The sequence below is a fragment of the Stegodyphus dumicola genome, chromosome X2, assembly GCF_044657685.1.
Source record: "Stegodyphus dumicola isolate Sdum_Otavi_A_Nest chromosome X2, ASM4465768v1".
In the NCBI taxonomy this organism is placed as follows: Eukaryota; Metazoa; Arthropoda; class Arachnida; order Araneae; family Eresidae; genus Stegodyphus; species Stegodyphus dumicola.
Genome location: NC_140781.1, coordinates 25,297,657 through 25,323,314, shown reverse-complemented (window position 1 = coordinate 25,323,314; position 25,658 = coordinate 25,297,657). Strand labels below are relative to the sequence as shown.

Here is a 25,658-nt window from a genome sequence, read left to right as displayed (position 1 = left end):
AATTGATGGAAAGGAGCAAGTACACTCCCAGCCTCGAATTCGGAATAAACATCTGTTTTCCATCTCTGCGGTGCAATTAATTCCTCTCGATGGTCTTGTCTGTCATGCAAAGTTGTTATTTTTTTATCGGTTTATAGAAATAATGCGCAGAAAGGAAATAAGCTCGTCAAAATTGAGAAATATCTCTGTTAATGTCACTGGGACTAAAAACCATAAAACATGGTGAGGAACAGAGTGAAGTATGGTTCTGAATGTAAAGAAACTAAAGCCATGATTTTTTTTTTAATTAGGGGCTGGTTAACTGGGCACTGTTTAAAGGAAAGATAAGTTTGTTTATTGCGCAATGATAGAAAAATAATCACAAACAATCCTCGTAAACTAAAACCGTATCCAGATAATACGCATAAAACTGAATAATGTACTTTTACTTAAATACAATCGATTTTAAGGACTTATTTGGGAATGCTTTCAATGAAAGCTGATTTAAAAAAAAAGTTTTGCCACCCAAGCGGGGAAGTATTTAGTGACTCTGACTGCAGTACCAAAAGAGCCCGGGTTCGAATCCCGCTGAAGGCATGGTTGTAATCTGCCCATCCCTTCAAAGAAGGAAACGGTGGTCTACCTCTTACGTGTCTCCATAATAAAGCGACTACTATTTCCGGCCTTAATAGTTCCCTAACACCTTCTAAATTTAACTAATCTTGATTCATCTGAACATTATGCAGCAACTAAACAGGGCCCTTTGTTACAAGAAATGCCACGCACAGTTGGTTGCTAGCCGTTTAGTGTTGAGCTCAAAGCTCAATCTGTAACAGCCACTGGGACTGAAAACATATCCTTTAAATATAATTTAGAAAATCCTTAAAAGAATAGCCAGCAATTCACAACATATATTCAAGGATTTATCACTAGTGTTCCGAAGAATTTAAGATCCTTGATTTTATTGGATATTGTTTTAGTTGAACATCTTTGTAAAAAGCTCTGAAACGAGCAATAAGTAAGAACTGAAGACCTTATATTTCGATAGCTCAGTAGCCATAGTCAGTCTTCTGAATAGTCGGTCGCCCTAGGCGAAATAGAAAAACTCGCAAAACAACAAAATTCTGGGAAAATTGTAAGGCTCGTGATTAGCGCAAGAGAATTTTTGGTTTAAAATGAAGATATAAAATAAAAAAATTTTCTTATAGATAAATCATTTAAATGAAGCAATTTTGTTTTAAATTTAAGTGGTATTTTTAATGTATTTCCATCAGAAATGGTCGTAAAATCTTAAAATGCCAGTGTATGAAAGAAATACTGAAACTTTTAAATTAGGGTAATTTTACAGAGAACTAGTGTAACTCACAAGGGCATTTTTTATCGTATATTTTATTCAAAATAATTAAATTAAGCGTTAGAGCTATATGAATTCTTGTTACACTTTCTACCTCAAAACTCAAATACGTTACAGATACTTTCTTATAAATGAGAGACTTATCCGTAAGATATAGGATTCAGTTCACCAAGACATAGTCATTGCAAAGAATTACCAAACTGGCCATATCATACTTAATAATGATTATGTGTTTCGGACACTTTTTAAGCAAAAATATTAATAAAGAATTAAGTTATTTGATATCAAACTTCCTTTTTAATCACAGCACTTTAAATTCTGGGCTGTGGATGGGTTAATTTTGTATGTGTCCAGGAAAATTGCTCTAATATCACCTTTAATAAAATCAGATTATTTTTAAACAGAAAATTTTGTTAAAGTACTTCTTCATTTAACCAAATAATATACGTTTTCTAGCTGCACGTTTCAGACTTTTCAGTTGTAATTTAAAATAAATTCATTACATTAGTTTAATATCATGGCTTAACACGGATTTTAATTTTGTTGCACTAAGATAATAATTCCATTAGTTAAGAGCTATTTTAATTTTTGTTTTACCTAACTACCACATAAATGCATAAAATAATTCCATAGCTTCTTCGAAGTAAGTGAAATGTTTACATATATATCGTACGAACGAATAATAGAAAAACACCATTCGTTTTACTCAGAACATATTCCAAACTGACAGCAAAAATATTTCAATAACAAAATTTTCAAATAAACCTTTAACTGAGGAAATTTTCAGCTTGAAAGAAACATAAAATTAAATAATAAAATGAAAATGCTGAATATGTAATGCACAGGTACATAAGACACAAATCTCTCAGGTCTACACTAAACTACACTGTTATTACAGATTAGCTGTACACTGTTGTAAAGCGTTATTTATTGTAAAACATTCAATAAACAAAATGCGTGTTTTTTTTTTCGCATGAAAGTAAAACTACTACATAAACATTTCCTGAAAATTAAAATTTTCAAAATTTGCTTATTGATAAACTAAAATTCAACGAGCACCAAAGTCCCGACAAAACTTCATCTTTAAGACCAAGCTGACTACTACACAGCAAATAAATTTTCTAACTTATATAAGAAATTAATATTAGATCTGGAAAAAAGTAGTAAATTAAAATTGCTTTTGTTTTACTCTCTTTGGGGCATTTTTCGACATTACTGTCTTATTATTGTAGATGAACTCAACATAAAAGTGCCAAATTTACATATATCCGACATACAAATAAATAAAGAATTAAGACTCGCTTCGCTGTAGTCATCTGTGATGATTAAAATTTTAGTTATTTAACTTTTCTTCTTACATGCAGACATCTGAATCTATTTCATTAACAATTTTTACATTGCTATTTCATTTATTTAATATGATATCTTATATAATATCACATACAAGAAAAATACTAGAAGTTTTTATTATTTTCAGCAGATTTTGCTAGATTAATATATTAAGAAATAATAAAATCATTCCCTGGTGAAAAGAAATGTTTCCATTTTCCCTTTGTCAAAAGAAGTCATTATTTACAGAAATTTATTGATGATTTCTTATTTTATTCTTATTCATCTGAAGTAAGCTTTCAGTTGTTGCTGATGGATGAGATAGGCAAAATGTACTTATAACTAATATCCTTAAGTAAAGAAAGTTTATTCTTGTACATTTTTTATTATAAAAACTTTATTTCACAAAACCATGTTTTCTTGAGCAAGTTTCAGGGCTTCTACAGTCCTCAGTAAATGTCATGCTCAATTAAGATTTACACAGCTGTTTTCAATAAAATTTGCAAAACTGAAAGCTCCACTCTTAAATTCTAGGAATACATTTTCTATGTCTAAAAACTAAACACAGTAGGCTAGGTTTAACCTTTTAGTTTGTGTTATAAGCAATAACTTACGTTTCATAAAATACTTCATGATTATTTTCGTTTTATATTCTACTGATGAAATTAGAAGATGAAGGAAATATTCAACCAAAATTAGTAATTTAAATTTAGATTAACTACTTTCGGTAGGGGGAAGGTTAAGAAGAGAAGGTTTACTTTAATTAGAGGATTATACAGTGGAGTTAAAAATTCATTTGATTTATTTAAATAAACATACAAGTTACTAAGAAATAAAATTTAAATGAAGTATATTTGTTTACGATTATCAAAACTAATATTTATTCTATAAAATTCAGATTTTTATTTCTTATGCCTTCTTTAAGTAATAAACATGTTAAAAATACAACATTATTAATCTGATTTTTTTAATCTATACATAAAAAATTGAATATAAATTATTCGTTTACTATTTTAGCAAAACTCAAGTTTTTTTAATATGTACTTTGATAGGGATGAAAATGAAATGGCAATTTCGACTATCTAGGCATTAATAATATTTTTCTTTGTAGAATACCAAAATTCATTGTGAAAATGAGCTACCTGTCTAGAAATGAGCGCTATGTTAAAATCATTATTTGATTCTTATTTGATACTAAATTACCTTGTTTTATCAAAGCTAGTTATAGTGCAGATCTATTGTAAATGTCTTTTTTAAATGCACTAGAGAAAATACATATATAAGTAAAGATATAAAATGGATTTTCAGTTATGCCACAGATTCACTTTTGATCTAAGGATATCACCATAGTAAGCAGAAATTTACTAACTCTAGCACTTAATAATCTTCTACAAAATATGAAGTATTAAATATTAGAGAGCACTTGACAATAATTTTCAATAACAGTTTTTAATTTCCTCACTTTTAACCAACTATTATCCACAAATGCATTTTATTATTTAGTAATTTTTCCAAATTTGAGTTTCTTTAGTCTTTTACTATAATTTTTCTCAGTTAAAATGAACTGAATCATTTTAGTTGGACTGAATTAGACATGGGTTGAATTTCATTTTTCTGCAAACATCAAATTTTTCTGTTGCAGATAAATTTATGCCTAGTAAACAACACTTTTCATCCTGGGAATCAATAAGGTTAGAAGTGAGGTAATAAAGTATTTCTCCCACTTTTCTAGCGTGCCTTCGTGGTGTAGTAGTTCTGCACGCTGGGCCGGTATTCCAGAAGTCAGTGGTTCGACTCCCGGCGAAGGCGATTGCTCAGTTTTCCTACCTCCGGCTTCCAAATATACCTAATGTCTCTACAAAGTACATATAAATAAGGATAAACTGCAGTTTAAGTTTTTAAAATGCCAAACTCTCACGAATGGGAGAACATTTTAATGGCCTAAAAATCGATCAAAATCTTCCTCTTGAATGACTGAAAATTTAAAAATATATTAAAAAAATATTTGGAATTGTAAGTGATGAGATTTAGTATAATGTAATGATTTTATCATGTGATGATTTTTGTTTAGAATGTAGCCTGTTTTACATTTATTATCAAGCAATTTTTATACAGTCTGAAGAAGCTGAATAGTTTATGAAGTAATTTAAAATTAGATATTAAAGAGAAACAGCAAATTAATACTGACAAATTAAATCTAAAATACCACATAGTATGGTAAGCTTTATTTAGCATACATCATGTAAAGATTTTTGTTTAGAATGTAGCCTGTTTTACATTTATAATCAAGCAATTTTTATTCAGTCTGAAGAAGCTGAATATTTGAAGAAATAATTTAAAATTAGATATTAAAGAGAAACAGCAAATTAATACTGGAAAATTAAATCTAAAATACCACATAGTATGGTAAGCTTTATTTAGCATACATCATGTAAAGATTTTTGTTTAGAATGTAGCCTGTTTTACATTTATAATCAAGCAATTATTATACAGTCTGAAGAAGCTGAATATTTGAAGAAATAATTTAAAATTAGATATTAAAGAGAAACAGCAAATTAATATTGGAAAATTAAATCTAAAATACCACATAGTATGGTAAGCTTTATTTAGCATACATCATGTAAAGATTTTTGTTTAGAATGTAGCCTGTTTTACATTTATAATCAAGCAATTTTTATTCAGTCTGAAGAAGCTGAATATTTGAAGAAATAATTTAAAATTAGATATTAAAGAGAAACAGCAAATTAATATTGGAAAATTAAATCTAAAATACCACATAGTATGGTAAGCTTTATTTAGCATACATCATGTAAAGATTTTTGTTTAGAATGTAGCCTGTTTTACATTTATAATCAAGCAATTATTATACAGTCTGAAGAAGCTGAATATTTGAAGAAATAATTTAAAATTAGATATTAAAGAGAAACAGCAAATTAATATTGGAAAATTAAATCTAAAATACCACATAGTATGGTAAGCTTTATTTAGCATACATCATGTAAAGATTTTTGTTTAGAATGTAGCCTGTTTTACATTTATAATCAAGCAATTTTTATTCAGTCTGAAGAAGCTGAATATTTGAAGAAATAATTTAAAATTAGATATTAAAGAGAAACAGCAAATTAATATTGGAAAATTAAATCTAAAATACCACATAGTATGGTAAGCTTTATTTAGCATACATCATGTAAAGATTTTTGTTTAGAATGTAGCCTGTTTTACATTTATAATCAAGCAATTATTATACAGTCTGAAGAAGCTGAATATTTGAAGAAATAATTTAAAATTAGATATTAAAGAGAAACAGCAAATTAATATTGGAAAATTAAATCTAAAATACCACATAGTATGGTAAGCTTTATTTAGCATACATCATGTAAAGATTTTTGTTTAGAATGTAGCCTGTTTTACATTTATAATCAAGCAATTTTTATTCAGTCTGAAGAAGCTGAATATTTGAAGAAATAATTTAAAATTAGATATTAAAGAGAAACAGCAAATTAATATTGGAAAATTAAATCTAAAATACCACATAGTATGGTAAGCTTTATTTAGCATACATCATGTAAAGATTTTTGTTTAGAATGTAGCCTGTTTTACATTTATAATCAAGCAATTATTATACAGTCTGAAGAAGCTGAATATTTGAAGAAATAATTTAAAACTAGATATTAAAGAGAAACAGCAAATTAATACTGATAAATTAAATCTAAAATACCACATAGTATGATAAGCTTTACTTATCATGCATCATGTAATGATTTTTGTTAAGAATGTAGCCTGTTTTACATTTATAATCAAGCAATTTTTATTCAGTCTGAAGAAGCTGAATATTTGAAGAAATAATTTAAAATTAGATATTAAAGAGAAACAGCAAATTAATATTGGAAAATTAAATCTAAAATACCACATAGTATGGTAAGCTTTATTTAGCATACATCATGTAAAGATTTTTGTTTAGAATGTAGCTGTTTTACATTTATAATCAAGCAATTATTATACAGTCTGAAGAAGCTGAATATTTGAAGAAATAATTTAAAACTAGATATTAAAGAGAAACAGCAAATTAATACTGATAAATTAAATCTAAAATACCACATAGTATGATAAGCTTTACTTATCATGCATCATGTAATGATTTTTGTTAAGAATGTAGCCTGTTTTACATTTATACTCAAGCAATTTTTATACAGTCTGAAGAAGGTGAATATTTGAAGAAATAATTTATAATTAGATATTAAAGAGAAACAGCAAATTAATACTGATAAATTAAATATAAAATCCCACATAGTATGAAATTAAAATCAAGTCCATTCACATCGGCTCAAAATCATAAAGTAAAAGCATGAATTCATAAAAATTATATACTTTCAGTAAATAAAATATGTAAAGACTAATACACTTCACACATTTTTCATAACAGGGTTATGATATTTAAAATTATATACTTTCAGTAAATAAAATATGTAAAGACTAATACACTTCAAACATTTTTCATAACAGGGTTATGATATTCAATCTTGCAATGGTTAAACGTAGCGCAATAATAACAGTTAGAAACTCTCAGAAATCAATCATAATTCTATATTGTTTAATCATTTTTAGCCTTGTTTCTCTACATTCTATTCTTACTTTCTGATCTGCTTTATAAACGTTCGCTAACTATAATAGGTTTAGAAATGTAAAAGTAACCAAATCTGAAACTTTCATAGTTTTATTGAGCTTAACAAGTTACGGACATTTTTATATATCCGAAAACTATCTTTAAGCAGCTATCCCATCCTTGTTTACGTAATTGGTCATTTCTCAAGAGCTATTTGACAAGTCGTTGATCTCTCATTTAGAAGTTCTGTTACTCAATTCGCTTAGTCTGTCTCATTACTGATGCGCGTTGATAATATGTCAAGAATTATTTTGTTAAAATATTTAAAGACCTAAACATCTCAGAGAAGCCACTGGCCAATTAAAAAGATAGCCATCAATATTCCCTATTAAGTAACAGTTTCTACTAGATCTTAATCCTACTCCGCAGATGTAAAAATTTATTTATTCCTTATCAAATATAAAAGAAAAATATGAAATAAGTGCAAATGATTTTAGACAGAGGCCTTATTAGCAATTATTAGTTCGTGAAAGCAGCTTTTCAAGAGTTTCAGTTTGTAAAAGCAGCTTTTCAAGAGTTTATTTGTTTAATGGCGAAAACGTACTCAATGAGCACAATAAAGGTAGTTTTAAAAGGCAAATTTTTCTTACTTTTCTACTTCTTTTCATTTAAACGGAATAAAGATGCAATAACTTTAAACTACCGAGGTAACATTCTGACAATCAAAACATATATTTTTAGAACTTAGAAACATTTTAATGGTTAAATCGAAAGTGAGTAAAAAGATGGCCAGCAATATTCCCTATTAAGTAATAATTTCTACAAATTCGTTATCAAACATAAAAGAAAAACATGAAATAAGCATTAATGATTTAAGATAGCGACTTTATTATCAATTATTAGTTTGTCAAAGCAGTTTTTCAAATTTATATGTTTAATCGCGGAAACGCATTCAGCAAGCACAATAAATGTAATTTTAAAAAGCAAATATTTTTAATTTTCTACTTATTTTCATTTAAACGAATAAGGTAGCAATAACTTTTAACTACAGAAATAACATTCTGAGATTAAAACACATTATTAGATTTCGAAACATTTTACTCTAAATCGAAAGTGACTAAACTAGCTATTTAATGAAGTCTAAACTAGCTATTTAATAAAGTCTAACTTTTAACTATATGTCCAATTACATGATTTAGTCAAACTTTAAAGATTCCCTTTTGTATTTTAACCTGTTAAAATTTACGTAGAAACCTACCTTTCGATATTAGCTAGTGTTCGCTTTACGAAATCTGCATACAGAGAAAGGTCAACCAACGGAAGATGGTATTAGATAAATTGCCTAAATTAGAGTTAATGAAAAAAAAGATACTTACAGCGAGCCAATTGTTCCTGAGATTTTATAAGAACTGCACTGCATCGTCGATGTACAAACCATTTTCATTAATACAAATTCTTAGTGCGAAACGAATACAAGTTCTTCGTGCGAAATGAGCTGTTCTCACAGTAAGGTCTGAATATCAGTGTGTCTATTGGCTGCGAAGTATCAGCCTGTCTTAGCAAATAGGATCGCGAGAAACAGATGGTCATCTGTGAGGAATAACAGATGAGTTGAGTTACGTAATAATACATGACTATCAACGTACAATCAAAAAAACATTTTTAAATTTTGAGAACGGGTACTGTCAAAATTTCCTATATATTCTAAACAGGAATTTTATATTCGCTGAATATGTTAACTTGCTTTAACCACGTTTTGCTAAATTTGATGTCATAGAGCAACAATTATAGTTGTATCTTTTACTTAAATATGAGTTATAAAAACTATTTTGACTTCTAGATTTTAGTATAAAACTTTTTTTATTCCAACCAAAAATGTCAGAAGTAGCACTGCTTATCAAAATCGAGTGTTGTTACGTACGGTATTCTATAGATCAAAATATGAGTTTCGATTTACTTATTTTTATGAATGCTGCACTGACCACTGTTAGAATCCAATAACAGAATGTGATGAACATCAAAAATCAACTAAAAAATTTGCTCTTACTTCGGTTTTAAGACACAAAAATTAAAATAATTAACAGAAACTTAACAATCGATTTTCGCGGATACTAATGCATTCATGTTACATTTATCTACGAAACAAAATCATTATCAGGTTAAAGAATAAGAACATGCTTTTACACTAACATGTTTTTTTTAACAGAATTACTACTAAAAGCTATAACCGCGAATCAACAGAGCGTCGCCTTAGGTAGGATCTGAGAGTTATAGCACCTCTTTGCTAAATACCGATACTCTCCCTAACTTAGATTCTCACAAGTTGTTAAAGCATATTTAATTTGCATATCTTTCATAGTTGACCCGAAGTCGAAATGCAGGAAATTTTAATATTTGAAAAGAATGTATTAATAAAAATAAGCCTCAAATTTAATAAATTAAATTTTAAGCAGAAATTTAAAATAAAATATGTCCTGTTTGCGCTTTCCGTGCTGTTTTTCCAATCTTTCGCGGGAAAAAAATTCTTCTACAGAATGAATGAACATAATATTTCATATCGCAGTACAAAATTGTCTGATTATTTTATGGAATAGTAAATAATAATTAGAGCCCTCTTTATACAGTTTTTATGTTTTTTTCTTTTCTAGTTGACCATCAATTTCTGTTGTATTTTTCTTAGTTGATTCTCATGCACTAGAATGATTAGAAATTCCTCTTCAATCATGCACAGAGAAGTGCAAAATAATAAACCAGAAAAGGCCAGCTTCTTTTACGAAATCTGCATACAGAGAAAGGTCACAGAATGGAAGATTGTATTATATAAAATGCCTAAATTAGAGCTAATGAAAAACAATATACTTACAGTGAGCCAATTGTTTAACCAAGTTTTCTCCTCTTCCTTTAACCAAGTTTGCTCCCCTTGCTTTAACCAAGATTTGCTAAATTTGATATCATTGAGAAACAATTATTGGTGTCTCTTTTACTTAAATATGAGGCATAAAAACTATTTTGACTTCTGGGTTTTAGTATAAAACTTGTTTTATTCCAACCAAAAATGTCAGAGGTAGCACTCCTTATTAAAATCGAGTGTTGTTACGTATGATGTTCTATATGTTAGATCAAAATATGAGTTTCGATTTACTTACTTTTATGAATGCAGCACTGACCACTGTTAGAATCCAATAACAGAATGTGATGAACATCAAAAATCAACTAAAAAATTTGCTTGTACTTCGGTTTTAAGATACAAAAATTAAAATGATTAACAGAAATTTAACAATCGATTTTCGCGGGATAATAATGCATTAATGTTTCCTTTATCTACGAAACAAAATCATTATCAGGTTAAAGACTAAGAACCTGCTTTTACACTAATATGTTATTTTAACAAAATTACTACTAAAAGCTATAACTGCGAATCAACACAGCGTCGCCTTAGGTAGGATCTGAGAGTTATAGCACCTCTTTGCTAAATCTCGATACTCTTCCATTAACTTAGATTCTCACAAGTTGTTTAAGCATATTTAATTTGCATATCTTTCTTAGTTGACTCGAAGTCGAATCGCAGGAAATTTTTATATTTGAAAACAATGTATTAATAAAAATAAGCCTCAATTTTAATAAATTAATTTCTTAAGCAGAAATTTCAAATAAAATATGGTTTGTCTGCGCTGTCCGAGTTGTTTTTCCAATCCTTCGAGGGACAAAAAATTCTCCTACAGAATGAATCAACATAATATTTAATATCGCAGTAGATAATTGTGTGATTATTTTATGGAATAGTAAATAATAATTAGAGCCCGATTTATGCAGTTTTTATGTTTTTTTCTTTTCTAGTTGAGCATCACTTTCTGGTGTATTTTTCTTACATGATTCTCATGCATTAAAATGATTACAAATTCTTCTTCAATCATGCACAGAGAAGCGCAAAATAATAAACCAGAGAGGGCCAGCTTCTTTTTATATAATGGCCCGTTTAATATGCTTTGCTGGAGGCAAAGACAATGTAATGTTGTATTTTACTAATATTTACTAGAAATATATCCTTAGGTAATAAATACGGATTGATGGAATAAGAATATATATGTTCCAAATTATCCTTTTCGTCTGTGTTTTATATGCAACATCAAGAGAAAATGTAAGATTTATGCATATAAGAAATTCAAAATTCCGTTTTAAGTGAATTTTTCCAGGAAGTATTTATGCCCTTAAATCGAGACTCACAAATTAAAATGTATTTTACATTTTAATTTGTAAATTCCGGTGTGAATTAACCTGGCCGCTAAAATAACAAAATGCTATTAATAAAAATTTTGTGATCCTCCATAAGAAAGAAGTTCGTCCACGTGAAACAATCAGTAAGTTTTTCAATATATTTTTGACAATTCAAGGAGACCTAAAGATGATTTCAAGTTGGTTAAAATACGAAAATTTAGGAAATCCATAGTCAATAATAGTAGTTAACAGTTACGACGAAGACAGTAATAATAATAATAATAGTCTGTCCAGTGGAACTTCGGACACTCGAGTAAAAGATTTCCATAGATATCCAGAAACTTCAATTCTTTTTTGTTCTCATACTTGAGTTCAAGTTGGGTATTTCAGACAAGAGGCAACTCGAAAGAATGTGTGCATATAGATAAGAGAGTAAACGTTTTCATGTAACTCAGTGAAGAAATACCTGCATTATATCTCAGCAAGGGACTACAAATTTTGGTCGAATCCAACTCCAGTTTCTTTGGACGTTGACAGTTTGCAAAAGCTCATTTAGCAAGATCAGTGATATACAGCCCTCGAAGTATCAGGGGTTCTTGGTTGCTCTAAATGAAACCATATTCATTTGATGAAACTCTAAATGAATTAGGAGTGGGGATAACGGATGCCGCATTAGTTGATTCATGATCAGCTGACAACCAAAAAGGGTGTGTGTAACCGACTTCTGATTTACAGATGACTCCCCAATGCGGTCACTGGCAATGAAAGGTGGGGCTGTATGTTAACTATTCGAGCGAGCGACAATGCTTCGGCCCTAGTGTAGGAGAAGTTCTCGTGCCAGAGGCGAAACCTTGTGGTCTGCAGATGATGCTCGTATGTGTTTCGTTTATTAAGGACGTTGTACTCTGAGATTTCTTACGAAAATGACATATAGTTACTGTAAGGAATTAGAAAAAAATAACACCAGTTTGCTGAATAATTCCAGTTCTTTGCAAAGTAATGGAGGATTAGTCCCTTTCATCTGAACTACCATCTAACATCTCACAATATCGTGTATACAGACATTTTCCAGGCGGAGATATCAATGGAACACGATCTCAGCAATATATTCCCTCGAATCAAAGCCACCATGGAATCTAAACGCCATATCTGTCTGATCTCCATTGATATCTAGAAACCCTTTGACTCTTTGTGGTAGCAAGATACCTTACAACTATTGCAGGTTGCCCCGCCAATATTCAACGGTTACTGGCCAGCTATTTAAAATAATCTATAGTATTCAGGTCTTGACCGGAAGGTGATATCATCACAAAGGCTATTACAAGACGTTGGAAGCACAACTCTCTGGGACAAGACCTAAATTCTACGATTTCCTAAGATGAAAGTAGTTAGCCCTCCTCATCTTACCTCCAATTATTTTCACCTAACCGTAGATATATCACCGCCAATTGACATGAAAGACATAATCTTTTCAACTGGCATTAAAAGAGTATCAGCTTATGCGTACTGAGACACTCTAGAATAATTCACACAACGAGTCTCCTCAACAACAGTTAAGTTTTTCAGGCCGAATTATTTGCCATCAGGATGCTCATCAACTGATCAGCCAAGCGTGTTGATACTATCACAATGAAGACCTACTCTGCTTCAGGTTTGTAAGATATTAGAACACGATATTAGTGACATAGATTTTCCGATCACGTACCTGCTAGAAATCTCAATTTTCCTGCCTACAATGTCTTGTGAACTGCAAATATCCTCTTCCTAGCAGAATTAATATTTTAGTCCATCATTATTTACCATTTTCTCTTTTACTTCTGGCTCTACGTTCTGCCTTCAAGCAAGACCTTCAGGGTACATCTGCCGAACTTGTTTACAGTATGACCCTTCGACTATCTTCTTTCAAAGTTTAACCACTCTCTACTCCAGTCGAACCATCGTCTGAAACCTCCAGACTTCCTGAGAAGCGATGAAAACGCGACATCCGACTCTTACATCATGCCCCAACACATAAACCTCGTTTCTGCATCCAGCATAGAGTACTTGTGCTCATGTGTTTGTGCATAACCACACGAAAAAAAAAAAACCTCCCGCTAATTCATATGACGATCTCTTCAAAATCTGTGCACGCGGCACCGAAAATTTCACCGTTCTCGTGCGTGACAAGAAACCGTCGAACCGATCGCCTAAAGCTTGCATTCTTGGAAGCTTTGAATCCTCCGATCTTTGCGAAGCGTGATCAGAGTCCGGACAAGGGTGAGGCAAGTGAAGGTACGTGTTCAAATTTTAGAAATACAAGATAAATTACAAGATAAATTTTGATTGTTAACTTTCAATTTTGAAAAGTATCGAGAAACACCTACTTTAAATAGCGTATTTAAAACAATAAAAAGGTCGTTATATTCATGAACACTTGCGCACTCTCGCGTATTTTCTTACTCATAACAAAACTAAATCAAAAACTTGATTAACTCTTAAACATTAAATATTTAAAGTGAAACAAAAAAGAATCATTATCATGTACTTTATATATTTTAAGTTCATTAGTGGTCTAAAACTAATAACCTCTTTAATCAATGCAATTTAAAATTTTACACATATCTTCCTAGAACCTAATATTCCATGAAAAAGACTACAGGTGAATAAAGTATCGCAATCAAAAATTCAAAAATCTAAAAATTGCAACACCTAACAGAGGGGTTAATTTAATATCTAATCCTGGTGAACGGGCTGGCTGCATGCGTGGTTTATTGGTTTTCCCCGTGTGTAATGTGAATACTAGCTAGTTTCCCTTAAAATGGCCTTGACGAAAGTATCCCTCTCCTTACACAAACAGCTCTCGTTTACTTTGCATATTGAAATAAACAAACAAACGTGATATAAGAAAGATCTTTTTCTCCACGAAAAATGAGAGAAAATAATCTTGAGAAATGTCAGAATTTAGCTTTAAAGATTTAATATATCATCAGAATATAAAGAGAACTAAAAATGAAGTTTAATAAATCAGATTGTCAAAAATCAATTGATAAAAGAACTAAATTTGCCAAAAAAATATCTTTTCACAGCAGAAATGGAATAAATGACAGATATTTTAAACTCATAACTAAAATGGAGATGTCAAAAATTAAACGAGAGAGCTTCCGATTTTAAATTTTTAGCTGGTGAAAAGTTAATGCAATTGGATTTAAGCATTTTAAAAAGAAGCAGCTTTTACTTAACACTAAATACCCAAAATTATATAAATGCTTCAGGCATTCCATCAGAAATACCTAGTTTTGAAAACGACGCTATTTCAACAAAGCAAAATCAGAGCTTTTGAAAAGAATTCGGGAATGCAGTTTAGTCCGATCATATTTGAATTCGGAAACTGCATTAAGAACATTTTTAATGTTTCCAGTTACTAATGTTAAGGTGAAAGAAGCTTCTAAAAATTTAAAATTTAAAAAAAATCAAGAAGAAAAAATTAAAAAACTCAAAATCTTTTCTTGGCCCCAGAAAAATTTCAGTGTCATTTTTATCGCCCTAAAATATAAATTAAATAACCAAGTAGATTTTATTTTTATATTAACTGCAGCACTATTTACATTATTTCAAAATTATTTGTTGTTTATCGAAAAGGTGCTTTATAAAGTTTTTCCTTTAAAAAATTATAAATTATTATATATATTAGCTTTCTAAATGTGTAAAGTTATGATTAAAAATATCATAAGACATATGGTATGGTTTTGTATAATTACATTTACTGAAAATGGAAGTATACAGATACATTTAATTTGACAGCATGTAGAGACGCGCATTTACCTTTTTGCTCATGCGAAAAAATATCTAGGCACGGCTTTGTCAGATATCATCCTGCTTCTCCGGATCCCCCTGCTTCTCCAAATCCTACTTCTTCGTTCGACATTCCGCTTCCTCCCAGTGATCCACCAGTCATTACATTCTCGGAAAGACGTGGGAGCATGACGTTTTTCCTTCGTGCCTTTGGAACCTCGGGGATGAATACTGTGGATGACCTTTTTAAGTACCAGCCAGAGCCCAAGGACCAGCTTTTTTTTCTCCCTCTCGCCCAGTAGGGAAGATAATTTGTGACTGTCCCTCGACAGTTCATCTCTGGCAGTCATCGGGGAGGTATCGAACTGACCTCGCTCGTGTCGCGTAATACCGGCCGACTTTCCTGCAACTGGAATGCTTGTTACTAACGTGCATCCCCGCCTGTGATCATTCTTTGATTGTGTCGAACGACCGATATCTGATATTTATTTTCGTTTATCAGTGGATATATCCTAAACTAGTATATTTTCTAATTTAATTAAAGTAGTGGATGTAAAAATAGGCATATTATCTTTATCTTTTGCATAAAGACACATCTCTAAAGAATAATGACTCTACAAGCTCTACTAAGATAAAACACGATAGGCTTTTACACGATGCATATTTTCTAAACAGCATTCCCTACGGTCAGTACTTGAGTAGCACTCTACTTGCTCTAAGAATTTAAAATTTTTTTCTGTTTTTTGCATGTCTTTTCATCACGCTCCAAACATATTTTGATAACACGTACATTTTTCTTATAACTCGTAGCGATTTACATACTCTTACACTAGCACAAATCCATCATTTTATATATCAGTGTGCAAGCCACTGCATACTATAACTCATAGACATGGGCCTTAAAAACTTTTAAATTACAATTCACCTAAAATGGTTTAATCTTCGGTAATTTATACAGGGTTTTCTCTAGTCAGGATTATCTGTGGTGCTGGTAATAGCATGATATAATTATTGCTGGCACACTAAGCTAATGATAAGTGTTGAAATTATTTCTTTTTCCTTCCGATGGAGGCAATTTTTCTTTTATTATTTATCGTCTGTCCCCGGACTAGGTCACGTAACTGGCGGCAGAGAAAGAATGTAATAACTCTTCCAGTTTAGCTTGAGTGTGACGCTTGAAATGATCTGTTCTTGACCGCATAGCGGTAATCAACAATTATAATAATTGCTCTCGATAAAACTAATCTTGGCCCTATGATGGGGAAATTTATACCACATGTAAATTTTGTGTTTTGAATAATGTAACTAATGTACCTAGGTTCTTCATTAAATATTTCTGTGTTTCAAGTGGAAGTTCTTATTTTCAAGTTGAATCTTTACATTAAATTGGTATGTTGACTCTTGATATACTCGTATATTCTTGATTAAATTGATGCTCTCCCAACACCGTGAATAAAACAGAATCGTGAATCGTGATCATAACGTTCAGGTTTATATATTTTTTAGTGCCGAAAATCCCGGACCTTTAGATATTACGAAATCGAAAGTGAATATAGTTCTTGATTCGTCCTATGCTGGAGTAATGGAAGGATACCTGAAAATATCAGGTAAGCCATTTTCTTTTCCTTCTTGAAGTATTCAACCATGAAGAAAAAAAGATTGATTTAAATAAAAATATTGAATATTTGCTTTGATTTATTGAAATATTACTTGAAAGAATAATATTTGATTGATGCTTGAAAAAATAATTGATCTTAATCGAAGGAAACTTGTGGATTACAAATATTGTTTTTAAAGGAAGTGCTTGAAATACTGAAATACTGTACGTTAATGTTTATTACAATTATTTGTTGAATTTTATAAGGTTATATTACATTACTTGAAATAAGGAAAATATAGATAAATTAAAGTCGAAAAGAGCTGCTATCAGATCTGCAATCACTAAACAAATAAATAAAGCAGAAGATTTGCTGGTAGCAGCCATTGAACGAACAGACACAGATTCCTTGTTAGAGTATCAGGATATTTTGTCAGAAAAAGGAAATTATTTAAATGAAATTGATAAAGAGATAGATAAATTGATTGAAGATAAAGCTGAATAGGAAGAAGAAATAAAATCTGTTGAAAAATACTCTCATAAAATTTTGAGTATGAAATCCAAGAATAAGAATATCTTAAGAAAATGTAAAGCAGATACTGAAGTTAACGTAATTCAAAATGCACCTGTAACTCCTGTAATTGAAAATAAATTTGTTGCGGCAGTTAAGTTGCCGAAATTAAATATTGAAAAGTTCTCTGGTGATCCCAGCACTTATTTAAAATTTATTAACTATTTCAAAAATGCTGTGGATAACAATGATTCTTTGTCAAAAATAAGTAAATTTCAATACCTGAAATCTCTTTTGACAGGTACTGCATATAATGTCTTATCAGGGTTTGATCTCACTGATGAAAATTATGACGAATGCCTAAAATTGTTAAACGAAAGATATAAATAGTCACATAAATAAAATTTTGAACTTAGAGCCAGTAAAATCATCAAATAATATAAGGGGGCTTAGAAATTTGTATGATAAATGTGAAATACATATCAGAAATCTTAAGTCAATGGGTGTAACATCAGGTTCATACGGGCATCTACTTTTGCCTATACTGTTAAAATTGTTACCAGAAAATATGGTTCTAGAATTTTATAAGAAAAAGAATACAGAAAATGAGTATAATGTCAATGACCTATTGGAATTTATAAGAGAAGATTTACGTGCCCGTGAGGCCACATTATTAGTAAACAATTCTTCTAGTAATAAAATACATGACATTTGCACTAATTTTAATTCCAAACAAAAATATAATCAGAACTTTTTCTCTAAGAAACGTGTTCCTTCGGCTGTTGCCTTGAACACTTCTATAAAAATATTTTGTGTATTTTGTGACTCTTCAGATCATACAAGCTTGAATTGTAAAAGGTATACAGACCAAGAGAAACGCTTTAAATTAAAGAAGGGTAGGACGTTATTACAAGTGTTTCCTAAAATCACACCTGTCTTCTAACTGTAAAAGTAAATTAAACCCATGTTCGAAATGTGGTAATAAATTTCACAATGAGCTGTTCTGTAATAAATCAGAAAAACATGAAAGTCCTGAAAATATTAACACAGATAAATCCACAACCTTAGTAGCTTGCGTTTCTGAACAGAAAAATAAAACGATTTCTACATTACTCCAAACTTGCATTGTATATGTCTCTGGTGGTGAAAACAGAATCCATGCAAGGGTTTTGTGTGATAGTGGTTCAGAAAAATGCTTTATAAAAGAAAATTTTGTAAGAAAATTGAATTTAAAGCCCATTAGAAAAGAAAATTTATTAGTATATTCGTTTGGCGGACGAAAACCACAAGAATCATAATTTGACGTAGTTTCTCTTGAATTACAAAATGTTTCGCAATCAAGCAATTCCATAAATACTGAAGCCTTGGTAATTGAAAATATAACTGGCGCTACAGTCAAAATTCCAGACAAAGGTTTGAGTCAACGATTGAAAAGGAGAATATTTAATCCTGTTGATACAGGGCCATAAACGGGAAATAACTATTTTACTAGGGTCAGACTTTTTATGGCAAATTCAATTAGGATATCAGGTTCAATGTTCCTTCTAACCTTCTTCGGGAACATACAAGGACCTGACTAGGAACAGAGAGCTTACTAAAGCTATGTTCACTAATTGTAGTAAGTAGACAGGATACAGACGAAGGGTATACAAAACCCTTTATTTTTCTCTATATACAATAACTTCCGTACTTCGGAATACAATGACCCGCCACTCGGGGTCTAACGTAAAAGTAAAAAAATAAAACTAAACTCTAATAATTTAACTTTAGAATAATACACGTGGAAGATTGGCCTTATAATAACAGGAAGCGTATGTAGCACAGAGACTGTGAACACTACAATACGTTTAATTTATCAAGAGGATTAAAACCTTTGGCCTGGAAGGCAAATAGCAACTGCGTAACTTCTAAGGTAAGCGGCCTGCTTCGAACTCACAGCTTCCTCTCTCTCTTGCTTGGCAAAAAGCCACCACTTAAGTACTTGGCGTTCGCCAGACAAACTTTGCATAAAAACCTTCACGCTTATAATTCTGGCCGGAAGTAGAAAATAAGAAGTGATAGTAAAGATTTAAAATAAAATAAACGTTAGTAAAACTTAAGATCCTTACATACTTCCCGCCAGAGTTAATTAGTTTGAAACTGAGGTCTAAAACGACCTTGTTGAAAACTTTTAGCTCTAGAATCTAACGCGAGGCCAACCTTTTACAAACATAACTTCGTTAGAAACTAGAAAATTTAAAAGAAAGAAATTTGTTACAATAGCAGCTCCCAGGATATACAACAATCTTTTTTTCATCTGTACCGCATCTAACCAGGAGCTTTTATTCAATTCTGGTTCCTTCCAGAGATCTGGAAGGAAAACTAGTTTAATGAAATGTTACACAATGACATGGCAAGTAACATATAGAATTATACTGCTCTTAACATTCTTATTTCATTCATGACTATTTTAATTATCTCTCCCCGTGCTGTCTGACATGTGTTGTAAAAGAACACCAAACACGAATGTGTTTCTGTCTACGTGTGCCACACTTCCTCCTACAATCAAAACACTAACGTGTTAAAATTCAACATAACGAGACCTCTTAACACACCATACTTTCAACTCTAAACCCTGAGGTACTATTCTAAAAGTGGCTAACTCTAAAGTGTAGCGTCAGAGAGCCTAACTACATCATTCAACCTTTACCACATATCCGCCATGATTTAATCTTTACAGTCACACGAATAACAAATTTTTAACATTACTTTCACTTTTACCATATCACGGTATTTCTTAACATTTAAAATAACAGTTCACATGTATATAAGAACATATCAACATGCCGTTAATTTTACACATTTGAAAACATACATTAGTAGTACATTGTTAACTTCTATTCTTTTCAAAGCAAGTGCCAATTCTTTCTACATTGAAATAATACTACATTTCAAAAAGTCTTTCAGACTAAAACTTCTTTCTTGCTAGAATGTTTTAAATAAAATTTATACAATAACTTTTTACAATATTTAAGTCTTTACACAACGCTATTATACATCAACTTTAGTTTTACGCACGAGTAATTTAAAAACATAATACGAAAATCGGTCACAACTCATTTCTCGCCCTTTTGGCGATAAAGGTAGACCTCGCATGAGGTAAAACTTCTTGAAATCTGCCACTTGCAGTAAGAATGAAAGATTAACTTAAGTTTGCAAAGTAACATAAAATTTTACTTATCTTTGTAATATTCGGACATCCTTTTCTGGGCCCAGTCTTTAAAGGTACTGCAGATAGTAGCTTGGTTTATCCTCCTTCTTGTACGGGCTCGCCCTTCAGTGCTTTCCTCTGGAAGCTTCCTTTTTTCACCAGTACGGCCACCCTTGAATACTTTCCTTTTCTCCTCTGCTTGTGGTCTTTGCCATTTGATGGCAGCTGGTCTTGGCGGAACCGGGAAACTTCTGTCGTGATCCTGCTTGGACCTCGTTGTTGGCCGTTCAAATTTTTCTTGTACTTTTTCCTCCGCCGCTGATGGCCCTTCCGCAGTTCGGCGACTTTTGCTGCGGAGAGTTCTGTCGGATGAGTCAATCTTCCGTTTCACAGCCGGGTTATAGTTGCCGTCCTTTCTCCCGGTCTTTTCCACATACGTCGTCCTTCTCCCTTCTTCATTCTGGGGGTGTTCGTGAACTCTGTTTTTTGGACGGTGGAACGGCTTCTTTTTCTTTGTACCTTCAATTTTTCCGCGGGGCAATTTTCTTTTCACTTGCTTCTGTCTCTCATTGGCTTGCCCTTGTACTTGTCGTTTTCCCACCTCTGGAACTTGTACCTGCGTTTTCTGCCGTACCGGATCCTGCAAAAGATCTGAAAAGATTTGCATTTTATTACGATCGAAGTAGGGCTTGATTTGATCCATATTTGCGGAACAGGTTTCACCATTTCTTGCCTTTAACACTACAACAGCGTGAGTTATTTTTTCTATAACATGTGGTCCTTCAAAGCGTGGAAAAAATTTGGCAGTTTTATCTTCTGGTGCTGAAGAAAGTGAATGCTTAATTTTTAGTACTTAATCCCCTACTTTATAAGTTACTCCCCGTCGTTTCAAGTCATAATACAATTTTTGTTTTCTTTGTGCTACTTCCGTATTCTTTTTTGCTTCTTTTATTAGTTTTTCTATATCACCCATTTTAAATTCTGGGGCTCTTTGTTGCACATAAAATAGTTTATCTAACGGTGTTATAACCTTTCTGCCTAGAAATAACTCAGCAGGAGTTTTGCCCGTTGTATCATGTTTTGCGGTCCTAAGGGCGAAAGCAAATTCATTGACATAGTTATCCCAGCTTTTATGAAAATTTTTAACATAACTACGGATAATTTTCACTATATTTCTGTTGACCCGTTCCGCTATATTTGATTGCGGCCGATACGGGATCATTTTTAAATGACGTATGCCCAGGTTTTGGCACATGTCTTCAAATATATTACTTACAAATTGAGGACCATTATCCGATATAACTTTTAGGGGCGCCCCGTATTTTAAAATATATTTATTTAAAATAGAATCAGTAACCAATTTCGCGGAGGCTCGTTTTAAGGGAACAATTTCGGTCCATTTACTAAAATGATCAACCATAACAAGGAGATAGCGACTTTTATTTAACTGACTTTTTGGGAAAGGGCCCAATAAATCGATGCCGATTATTTCATTTGGAAATTCGGATTTAATACTATTTAGAAACCCGGCCGGGCGGAAATTAATATAATTAACGACTTGACATGTTGGGCAGGACTGGACATACGCCCTTGTTAACTTTTGCAGTTCAGGAAAGTAGACTGCCTCGCGTACGCGTTGGATAGTTTTTCGAATACCAGCATGAGAAGCTAAAGGGCTGTCATGGAGCTCATGCAGGATATTTAATCTAAGACTAGCTAGGATAACAGGTCGAAATTCGTTGTTGGAATTCGTAGTTTTTGTGTAGAATAATAGACCATCTATTAGTTCGTAATGGGCCGCCCTATTTCTTATCGCCACAACATCTTGGTGGCTAAAATTTTCAGGATCCTTCAAATACTCATAAATACTTCCAAACTCAGGATCCTTACCCAGTTCTGTTATTACAGTTTCTCGGGAATTTATCGTACACGCTGTAAGCATTGCAACTTTTACGGTATTACCCTGTTCGTCTAATTTAATTCGTGATAGGGCATCTGCTACGATATTTTCCTTTCCGGGGGTATGCTTGATTACCAGATTATATTCTTGCAGCTTGAGTGCCCATCTTATTAACCTTGGGGATAAATTTTTCCCTGAGTACAATCTAGTTACCGCCGCATGATCAGAGTATACTGTTATCGGCGCCTTTCCAAAATAGACTCGGAACTTTTGCACTGCTAACAGAACTGCAAGTGCCTCTCTCTCGGTCGCGGAATAGTTTCTTTGTGTTTGATTTAAAGTTCGGCTAAAAAATGCCACGGGCTGCTGATTTTGCGAAAGTACCGCTCCTACCGCATAATCCGAAGCATCCGCTGAAATTTCTAAATTTTCATCCTTTTCAGGAAATTTTAACACAGGGGCTTGCGTTAATGCTTGATTTAATTTATCGAAAGGACTATTGGGTTCGGCCGTCCACGAGAATCTTGCCTTTTTCCTTTTTAATTTTAACAATGGCTCAGCGATAGCCGCAAAATCTTTTATAAAGGACCTATAATATGAACAAAGTCCTAGAAAAGAAGAGAGCTTCTTTGCCGTGTTTGGAGTCGGATACTTTTGTACAGCGATTATTTTTGATTCATCTGTCTCGATCCCTTTTTGAGATATTTTGTAACCTAAATATTTTAATTCAGGGGCTGCAAATTTGCACTTTTCGACATTAACTTTTAGACCGGCCTCATTTAATAAAGAAAACACCTGTCTTAAATCCTGTACATGTTGGTCGAGATTATCACTAGTAATAATGATATCGTCTAAATAGATAAATGTGGACTTTCCAAGAACAGGTCTTAACACAATGTCCATGCATCGCTGAAATGTTGCTGGGGCGCCTGAAAGGCCAAACGGCATACGCAAAAATGCATAAGTGCCAGACTTGGTTATAAAAGCAGTCTTAGGCACGTCCTCAGGCCTCACCCCTATTTGAAAATAACCAGTCGTTAAGTCTAAAGTCGTCATAAATTTGGTTGATTTTATGTTCCTTAAAATTTCTTCTATGATCGGCAACGGATATACCGGATATTTCGTTATGGAATTTAATTTACGGTAATCAATAGCGAATCTCCACCTTTTTCGATGCTCCAAAGGATAATCATTATTTTTCTTACATAAAACCACCGGGCTAGCATAACTACTTGAGATGGGCGTTATGATCTTTTTACGTAGCATATCGGTAATATGCCATTCTATAATTTTTTCCTTATTCTTATCATACCGGTATGGTTTTTGACGAACTGGCAATGCATCTCCGGTGTCAATACTATGGTTAGTAACCTGAGTAAATCCTGGAATATCACTAAATAACGAAGCAAATTCACTTACCACTTGTCGGATTCTATCTTGCTCGTCATTAGGCAGGTGGTCAAGATTTAACCTTGGCGGTTCAACCTTTTCTACACGCACTGGTTTCATTGTCAGCTTAAGGGACGCTTCATTAAAATCCAGTGTAGCTTGTGCGCCTGAAAGAAAGTCTATTCCTAAGATCAAATGTGCTTGCAGATTCTTTACTATAAAAAACATCACCTTTACTTGTTCGTCCTTGATACGGATATACAAAGGTACTTTACCTACGCACTTACATTTTTCTCCTTGCGCCGCTAATACTGTCGTATTATCCGCATTATATATGCGGTATTTGCGAAAATACTTTCTAAAAAAGACTTCTGCCACACAGGAACACTGCGCGCCGGTATCCAGGAGTGCGGTGGCCGGGATATTATTCACCAAGACTTCAATCTTCGGAAGAGTCAAATTTTTCACCATTACTGTATTTAACTTGTAGGAAGAGGGGTTTTCGTGGCCTTCGGATTTCCGCACCCTCTCGTCCGCAGAAATCCGTTTTAGTTTAAATTATTTTTCCTTTCCGTGCTTTCCTTCTTTTTCCCCTGGCCTTGAGACTTTTTTCCTGGGTTGCTATTGAACTGTCGACGTTCGCCGGCTGTTTTTGAATGCTCGGGTTTCCTTGCCCACTGATTCGCTTTTTCTCCGTAGCCATGTGCTTGAGTTTGCTGTAGTCTTGGCGTACCAAATTGGTTTCGCTGTTGATATTGGCGTCTTCTTTCGACGTCCGCCGTTCTTCTACTTTCAAACTGGATTGCTAGCTCAAATAACTTTTCCAGTGTAGTCGGATTTCTTAATTCAATAAAGTCTTGCACTTGGGGCAGTAACCTCGGCAAAATCACTTGAATTATTTCAGGATCCGGACGGTTTCCATACAAGAGCTTGAAAACGTGAATTTTTCTTAAAATAAAGCTCGAGAGGTTTTCGATTCTTTGTTGATATATACTAAAAAGTTCCGTTTCTAATTTCGCACGATCCCTTACAACAGGGAAGGCTTTTAGTAGGGCAGTCTTGAAATTTTCGTAAGTATAGGTGGGACTTCCTGCTTGACCAAGAGACTTCTGCCGATACATTTGAACCAGTTAAGCGCTTGGCCCCTCAAAGTGCTGGTAGCTAAGGTAACTTTTTGAAACTCGTGCACGGGGTAGAGCATGAAGTGGTCATCCAATTTTTCCAAAAAACTGGTTACCGGTGAGTTTCCGTTAAACGTTGCTTCTGGTTTCATCGAAGCGCGCATGGTCTGGACGATGTAACCGAATCCTTCCAGGGCGGCAGCTGGCATTTCTGGATTCTGAGCCGTTTCTGCAGGCAGCACAGGTTCTTCTTGAAACTCGGCCATGGTTATTCTTCTTCGTTGGGCGCCACTATCAGGTTCAATGTTCCTTCTAACCTTCTTCGGGAACATACAAGGACCTGACTCGGAACAGAGAGCTTACTAAAGCTATGTTCACTAATTGTAGTAAGTAGACAGGATACAGACGAAGGGTATACAAAACCCTTTATTTTTCTCTATATACAATAACTTCCGTACTTCGGAATACAATGACCCGCCACTCGGGGTCTAACGTAAAAGTAAAAAAATAAAACTAAACTCTAATTTAACTTTAGAATAATACACGTGGAAGATTGGCCTTATAATAACAGGAAGCGTATGTAGCACAGAGACTGTGAACACTACAATACGTTTAATTTATCAAGAGGATTAAAACCTTTAGCCTGGAAGGCAAATAGCAACTGCGTAACTTCTAAGGTAAGCGGCCTGCTTCGAACTC

General features: G+C 32.7%; 1 long non-coding RNA gene across 1 annotated transcript in view; it reads right to left on the bottom strand.

Moving 5' to 3' along the window:
* LOC146992705 (uncharacterized) overlaps positions 1 to 25,658 on the bottom strand; it is a 62,790-nt gene that overhangs the window by 12,479 nt on the left and 24,653 nt on the right. The window contains exon 2 of the long non-coding RNA XR_015039107.1: positions 8,642 to 8,855. This is a non-coding gene — a long non-coding RNA (uncharacterized LOC146992705). The remainder of the gene's footprint in view (positions 1 to 8,641; positions 8,856 to 25,658) is intronic.